Consider the following 8,504-nt stretch of genomic DNA (forward strand, 5'->3'; position numbering starts at 1 on the left):
CAAAGCAGTAGAGCAATTGACAGAGACTGAAGGGTCAGAGGCTGAGCACGTTATTTGTGCCCTAACACTGTCCACTTTGTCCACGAAAAAAGTGCAAAATTTCTCACATATCTCCAGTGATGGCTCAAAGCCCGTGTACTGAGGGGCATTCAAAACACTATCAACAATACTAAATAATAAGCGAGGCTTATGACGATTAAGCAAAATTATATTTGACAAGTGCTCCCGTTTGGCATCTTTCACTATTAACTGGTAGCGATGCCAGGAATCCTTCAGCAGCTGGAACGACACCTGCAACTTGTCTTTTTTCCACTTTCGTTCAACTTTTCGGCATTCACGGCGAGCAGCACGAGTTGTGTCATTCAGCCATGGTTCTAATTTAGTCTTCAATTTCCTGGGTTTCAATGGAGCCACTTCATCTAGAACAGACTGACATGTAGAGTAGAACCAGGAGGTGAGAGCCTCAGTATCAGAAGATGTGGACATAGAAATGTTTTCATCAAAAATCGCAGAGAAACGAGTAGCCGTGAGCTGGTTTATAACGCGATGGCACCGTGCAGAAACACAGGGTTTAACAGAATTACCAGGCATAGCAATATTGAACAGCACCGGCTTATGGTCTGAAAACACAGCATCACCAATCAGCAAGTGAGAAATAGACAACCCAAATGACAAAACAAGGTCAAGTACATGACCACCTTCATGTGTGGGCTCAGACACCCACTGAGTGAAGTTAAAAGAATCAATCAAATTCAAAAARTCTTTTACCATCGGTTTGTCTGGGCAGCAAACGTGAATGTTAAAATCTCCAATAATGAGGACTTGATCATATTGGGGCAAAACGTCTGCCAACAGTTCAGAAAAGTCATTCAAAAAGTCCTTATTGCATCCAGGAGGTCTGTAGATAACAGCGCACAGCAAGGGGTGGGAGCGACCCAGCTCAAACATACTCAGTTCAAAGCTGGAGGAGGAGAAGGCCGCGGACAGCGGCTTACATTTGTATACATTCCGAAAGAAAGTCGCTATTCCTCCTCCACGACCTGATGTCTGGGGACAGTTCAAATAAACACAGTCAGGAGGTAAGAGTNTTCTGGTCACCAAAGATCGTGAGCATCATTCGCATGAAAGTGGCCGGGCTGTTACACAGACCCTGTGGCATGCGGTTATACTCGTGTAATCCGAGAGGAGAGGAGAAAGCAGTGTATTTCTTATCATCTTCATGAAGTGGGACATTGTAATATCCCGAAGTCAAGTCCATTGAGCTAAAGAATGCGTTACCTCCCAAAGCTGCAAGGATGTCAGCTTGATGTGGTAAAGGGTGCGCATCTTTGACTGTACGGGCGTTCAACCACCTGAACACTACCATATCTGAGATGGTCTTGTTCCTCTGTCCATGGCAGGTTCAGTCAATCAGCTGTGGGACATCTGCTGCCTAGTCAAAGTATCATGGGCCTCTTGATTTAAAAGGAGACAAACCAGTACAGAGCCTCCCTGCTCCTGCAAGTCACACTTCTTGGATGAACACTCATGCTAAAATTAAAGCTGCCATTAAGGACCAAAGACATGAGGTTTGTGGCTGTTTCTTTAAAACATCTATTTAATAATTATATTAAACACTACATGGTTACTACAGTAAACTATTTAAGTCATTGATAGAGAAAAAGTATTTACAAAAGGCATATCAATTTTATTTCAACAGTATGTACGCAGGGTTTACAACTTAAGAAGACATCCATGTTGGGTCCTTGGCGGGGGCCAGTCTGCAGTGAAGTGGTGGATGACAGAGGCAATAATATACTGTAGTGAGCAGTTTGAAGCAGAAGTCCCACCATGTGATCCACAGGGTTTTCCCTACAAGCGTCTTCCTCCTCATGTCTCAATCGTAGCAGGAGTTTAACTTCTCAGGACGTGGTGGAGTAGCGGGTGTTTGGCATAACTGTTAAGTTTTGGACTTGTGGCTACAGGTAATGTCGCTACTTAGCGGGTGGTGAAACTAGAGTAAGTGAGGAGGGTTTAATACGATCATTCATTTTACATGACGGGTGGCAACCTGTCTATAAACATCTGATTAAGATTAGAGCCTAAACACGTTCTATTTCCAAAAAAGGCTACGTAATGTTAGCCAGCTAACAAATTACTATTGCTGTCCTAGCATATCAACTAACAGCTACAAAAAAACAAAACATGTACCTTCGTAGTCAAACTGGTATCAATCAGCAAGGAATTTGTCCAGTTTAGATTATGTTGATGTAGAAAAATTGTTCACAAATAGTGATATATCTTCAAATCATATTTGTGGCAGCTGCTTTAGAGTCCAGAAACAGCGTTAACTACACACACCGGAACTAAAGATACACTGGATCGAGTCAAAACTGAAGTTGTGTGACGTCATGTGAAAAGGGTCTATTATCATGATTTAGTCGACCTTAAAAAATAAGTAGTCGTTCAACCYCTACACATCAGTGGGGAAAGACAAGGAGAAATTGCAGTTATGCCAAAGCTAATTTAAAAAACAAAAGTTAACAATTTGGGATCTTTCAAACTGTTTCAGGTAATAATAACTGAAGTCAGGATGTTGATGGAAAGACTAAAAACTACCAACCAAACTTTAAAATGCATGCTGTACAGGCTTTCTGTTTGTTTTACATTCTACTAGAGGTAGAATGTAACAAATTCTGCAAAGCTCAGTTTTGCATATTCACATACATTCTATTATAATATCCCTGCTCTAATGAGCCAGTTTGTTGTACATTTGGCATTAAATTCTCAGAAGAAATGGTAAAAAATTGCCGGTTCTTTCAGCTAAGTAAACTGTACTGAAAAAAAAGCTTCAGAACAATGTATGTATTCTAGTTCCCTTGTTCAGATAAGAAATAACAGGGAGTACCAACAGCAACAATATATCTGTGAACTATGGTGAAGATGTGCCAGAGCTTTGGAAAGGAGTCCACACGTTTGATTAAATGTTTAACTATAAAATAGCAGCAGCTCTGCAAAGAGATGTCTTCATTAAGTCCTGTGAAGAAATAAGTCGAACTCATAAGCTGGCGTTTTCCCCCCACATCATCTGAGTACATAATTTCACCATTACAAATGATGTGGGGGGTGAGGGAGGTCCCCTTCCCCTGCTCATCTGCAGCAAATTAAGACGCACAGCAATGAATATGCTGGAGCCATTACTTTGTCTCACTGTGACCTTTTCACTGGGGATGCAAGAATAACATATGTTCCCTAACAAGAATTCTTTTTCTGCACATTCTATTTATCTCCTGGGCCTCTTAAAGTCCTAGCCTTTGTTGTTTATGGTCACCCTCAACTTCCCAACCCAGCACCTATCACAGTGTACTTTGCTGCTTCATTATAGTGATAAAATAAAATGTGAAGTCAGAACTTCATGACCTTGCTAAACTTAAACTGTGCCCAGATTCAAACACATGCATATAGGAAGCAAATATAGGGCGCAAATTCAAAGTGTACCTCAGTGATTGGAAGTCTCCATATAAATAATTCAGTGACGATGGTAGTCGTGCTCAGAACTAAATAAACATGGATTTCAAGTACTGCAATTTTCTGACTGATGTGGCTGCCTAACATGGTACAGAAGTTGAATGCTTCTCTTACAGACTCAGTTACCTCGCAGAATGTTTAATTAGAAACATTTAAGACCCTCAGTAGTTTCACTACACAACATCAGCCATTTCCCCCCAATTTCTTTTGTTTATTATCATGTATTTTTAGAAATCAGAGATTAAAGAGCATGGATGTTTTTGCAGACTGCTGCTGGTTTCACTTAGAAATGCATTCCTGGACTTAGGATTTTACTGAGGCATATAGGGAGAACATCTGGGATCTAATAATTTTTTTTACCATATGCACAACGGCTACAGCAGTTTGAAGGCAGAGATTGCTACAATAGTTAGAAAAACTGATGTAGTGTAGTGGTTGATGGATGATCTAAAAGTAGAGAGGCAAAGGCAGTTTATAGATGAAAAATGTTTTAATGAAAACATTTACAAAAAGAGCCTATGGGGAGCACAAGGAGCCAGAGCCGAACAAAAACCGTAATCAAGCTTCACAACCACTCAGCACAGTCTTGAGGCATTGAAGATAGTTATCGAAATCTTTTTTGTACACCAAAGCATGGGGGCATTGCTAAGTCTCAACTCTGACCATTTGTCATAAAACATCAAAGTTGAATATCGTCCACACACTGGCTCCCAGGTGCACCACACTTTCTTTGTGTCATAATAAACCAGAGCTCGTCACATTCACATGCTCAATTAGTGACATCACCTTAACTCCGCCCCCTTTCAACAGGAGGTCACCTGTTTTCCTACTGGTTTTCTTCATTTTAATCTTTGATTCAGAGGTTTAACCCTGTGTTTAATGAAAGAGAACAACATGATGGTAAATCTCTATCTATGTGCATCGTCCGATATGCACCAAACTTGATATGATTGACCTTTGTTAAATTGGAATTTGACTCCAGTGTGCCCCTACATTTTTCCAAAAGCTATACCTCCTTAATACATCAATCAAACTCCACCAGAGTTTTTGTGCATCATCAGGAGCACTGCTCAACACATTGGTGTGCATCACTTAGTTGACCATTGCGCAAATTGTGGAAGAGCATTGACGATGACGAGTAGGTGGTGTTACTGGATCTACCACGGTCACCATGAGGTTGGAACGGCGCTGATGATTGATTGATTGATTGATTGATTGATTGAATAGCATCTCAATCCTAAGCATGTTGCAGCAGCACAGACATCTCCAATGAAAATGTCAGTGTCAGCCGTCCATATTTCTAAATAAATTCCACGGAGGATCACAACTTCCTGATACACTGAAAAGCTGAACGGCTAGAACACTTTTTTCCAGGGGTGTCAAACTCATTTTGGTTTAGGGGCCGCATACAGCTTAATCTGATCTGCAAGGGGCCACACAAGTAAACTCATTGCAAGATTAAACAAAACCAATAAAAGTGGCCCAGATAGCACACAATGTTAAATCAAAGTTGAATTATAGTTAGAATCGTTGATTTTTGGTTGAAGTCGGTAAATGACGGTGGATCAACCATCAAACAACCATCCAATCAAACCGTTGAAACTGTGTCATTGAATCAATGTTGTTTTGTGGTTGAAATCTGATGACTGAAATGCCGAGGTCTGATCAACATCTGATCTATGTTGAATCAATGTCAGCTGTTTTGCCACACCTCTTCCCCTCCTCTCCTCCTCATCAGAGCTCTGGGTCAGAGCATTTTATTTTTTGAGCGGGGGTTATCCCATTTTAAATGAATCGCTCTAGAGGATAGTGAGTGCTGATTCCTTTATGTACATTTTCTTACTTGTTCATAACAATTCTCACTGACTGTTTGTGTGTGATATATTGACACAAAAACATCTACAACGTACTACAAGGTGAGGAGCGGTACACCCCTGCTATTTACATGAGTGGGATGACCCAACCACACAGCTGCTTTGCTATTGGCTTGTTGGCAAAATATGTTAATTCAATGTTGAATTATGATCACAAAGGTTGCATGTATGGTTGAAGTTAACAACTGACGGTGGATCAACCATCAAACAACCATCCCACTCTAGCCAATTAACTATCGTTGACACTGTGTCATTGAATCAATGTTTTGTGGTCAAATTTTAATAGTTGAAACACCAACATCGAATCCAGTGTTTTTCAGCACTGATCTTCAGGGCACATTGCCTTGCAAGTTTTAGGCATTTCCATTATTAGGCACACATGATTTTAATAGACGTCTGACTARCAAGGTTTTGCTGAACTGAAAACATGCAGGTCTGTCTGACTTAAGAACCAGACCTCAATCATGCAGTGGTGGCCCTTCTCCTTTAGGTTAGTTATTTTCCAGTGGAATGCAAGAAGTCTTATTAGTAATGGGTTAGAGTTTAAGAAATATATTTCAGATTTGACAGTTAAACCTCACCTGATTTGTATCCAAGAAACCTGGCTTAAGCCTCGTATGGATTTCAAAATTCCTGGGTATACATCAATTAGGAATGATAGAAAAGAAAGACAAGGAGGGGGAGTGGCAACTTTTATACAAGATGGTATAAGATATAAAGTGGAATCAATAGGGAAGTAGAAACATCCAGAGACACCGTGCACAGGCGTGTGCAGGAAATGGTCTACAGGTGCCGCATTCCTCAGGTCAATCCACTTTTGAACCAGAAACAGCGGCAGAAGCGCCTGACCTGGGTTACAGAGAAGCAGCACTGGACTGTTGCTCAGTGGTACAAAGTAATTTTTTCGGATGAAAGCAAATTTTGCATGTCATTCGGAAATCAAGGTGCCAGAGTCTGGAGGAAGACTGGGGAGAAGGAAATGCCAAAAGACCAGAAGTCCAGTGTCAAGTACCCACAGTCAATGATGGTCTGGGGAACCATGTCAGCTGTTGGTGTTGGTCCACTGGGTTTTATCAAGGGCAGGTCAATGCAGCATCTATCAAAAGATTTTGGAGCACTTCATGCTTCCATCTGCTGAAAAGCTTTACGGAGATGAAGATTTCATTTTTCAGCACAACCTGGCACCTGCTCACAGTGCCAANCGAGGCCGCGGCTGCAGAAACAGTCCCTCTGAGCCAGCCACCGGCACCAACCAGGTGTAAGCAAAATCCCAAGGGCACCAAGAAAGGCTTCTTTCAGTTGTAGCAATCCGYGCTAAGCAGACCTTCAACCTCACCAGCCYACCGCTGCGTTTCCCTCGGGCACGGTGGCGTTTTCTCCRGAAAGGTRRAGCCGGAGCRCAGAAAAGGTAGTCCGGAACTCCCGATAGAACCGGAGGCAAAGTTTTTGGATWTCCATAAGAAAATTTCGCCTCTGCTAGGGATCGGAGATCCAAAAGAGTTCGGCGGTCATAAATCAGTAGAGCGCTGGTGTAAAAACTTTGAAAAACAAGCGCTGATACAACATTAACACACACAAATAAGGTGAGGACAGACGGCACGCCGTACACACTGGCGCCATCTTGAAAAGAATAGGCTGCAATACTACACGTGACCTTGGAAACTGAGCTGTGATTGGTTGCTTCATAGTCTCATGAGAGCGACCCCGTTATCAGGATTATCACATGATTTAATAAAGAGTTTGAGAAACCGGAGAAAATTTGTAGGTGAAAGCTAGAAATTTACACCCGGGTTACACCCAGCTGGAACAGTGGGTGCATCTGGAGGATGTCTTAAAGAGTTTAACTGGTGTGCGCAGCTCTATCCCCAACATGAGGAGTGGTGGAGTGAATGCCGTGGAGTCTTGTACAGTTGAGCGGCATGCCATTAATGGCAGTGGGAGGTGCTAATGGCACTGTAATACTTAAGGTAATACTTAAAATAGAGAAAAAGTACCAACGCCAGCAGCTCCCATCTTGTCACACAGTAGAACCTCTCTGCCTTGTGAAAGGCCCTGCTAAAAAAAATCAAACATCACTCTCTCCCCATCCTAGCAGTTTAAAGGCTGAGAACACTTTAAACTGCCAAAGTCCCCAATACAGTCTTTGGTCTGGCATTTTTTGATAGGGGTACCTGAAAATAACCACTGCGGAGGTCCAGGGACAAAAACCAGTTGGAACCAGACACCAGGTCCAGTAACTCATCAACCCTAGGCAGTGGACACAAATCTTTTTCTGTCACCTAAGTCAGCGGCCTGTAATCAGCGCCCAGGCGCAACTCTCCATTCTTTTTAGGCACCATGACAACAGCAGCCACCCAGGGACTGTCTGAAGCCTCAATAATGTCAGCCTGCAACATGTCCAACACTGCCTTGTCATATGCTTCCTACTGGACCAAGGTGGGTCAGTGGGGATGACATTTTATTGGGGGTGCATCTCCCGTCAAAATGTCATGCTCCACCAACTGGGTCCGCTCCACCTAGTCTTCATTCAGAGTAAAGCTCTCCGTAAAGTCCATGCGCAGCTGCCATAGTTGCTCTTGCTGCTGGGTGTCCAAACCCCACATTTCTAACTGTTTTTCCGAAGCCTGCCATCTTGTCCCTCTCAGAAAACTCCTCACAGCCTTTCAGACATCCTGGTTAAACATGTTGGCATTCTTTAAGACATCCTGTCTGATTGTGGTTCTTAGTTCATCTCTCAGGTCTGGAAACAGTTTTGCAAAACTCTGAAGTCTAAGGTCAATCTCAGATCTGGTTTTCACCCTCAGTCCAACAGTCAAACAGAATGTATGAATCAAGAACAAAGAATTAAACAACCCAACAAAGAATCCACCTTGCGCTGTCTCAAGTCCACCAACCTATTTGACAAGAGTTAATTTCTTCCTTCGGTGGAGTATGCTCACAATTCTCATGTTTCTTCAGCCACTGGTCTCTCCCCTTTTGAAGTTTCCTTTGACTCTCCGTATACATCCCACGTTCCATGTCTCAGATCCAGTGGTGGGAAGTAACGAAGTACAAGGACTTCGTTACTGTACTTAAGTACAGTTTTCGTGTATCTGTACTTTACTTAAGTAGATTTAATAATGG

Source organism: Poecilia reticulata, linkage group LG21, assembly GCF_000633615.1.
Source record: "Poecilia reticulata strain Guanapo linkage group LG21, Guppy_female_1.0+MT, whole genome shotgun sequence".
Lineage (NCBI taxonomy): Eukaryota > Metazoa > Chordata > Actinopteri > Cyprinodontiformes > Poeciliidae > Poecilia > Poecilia reticulata.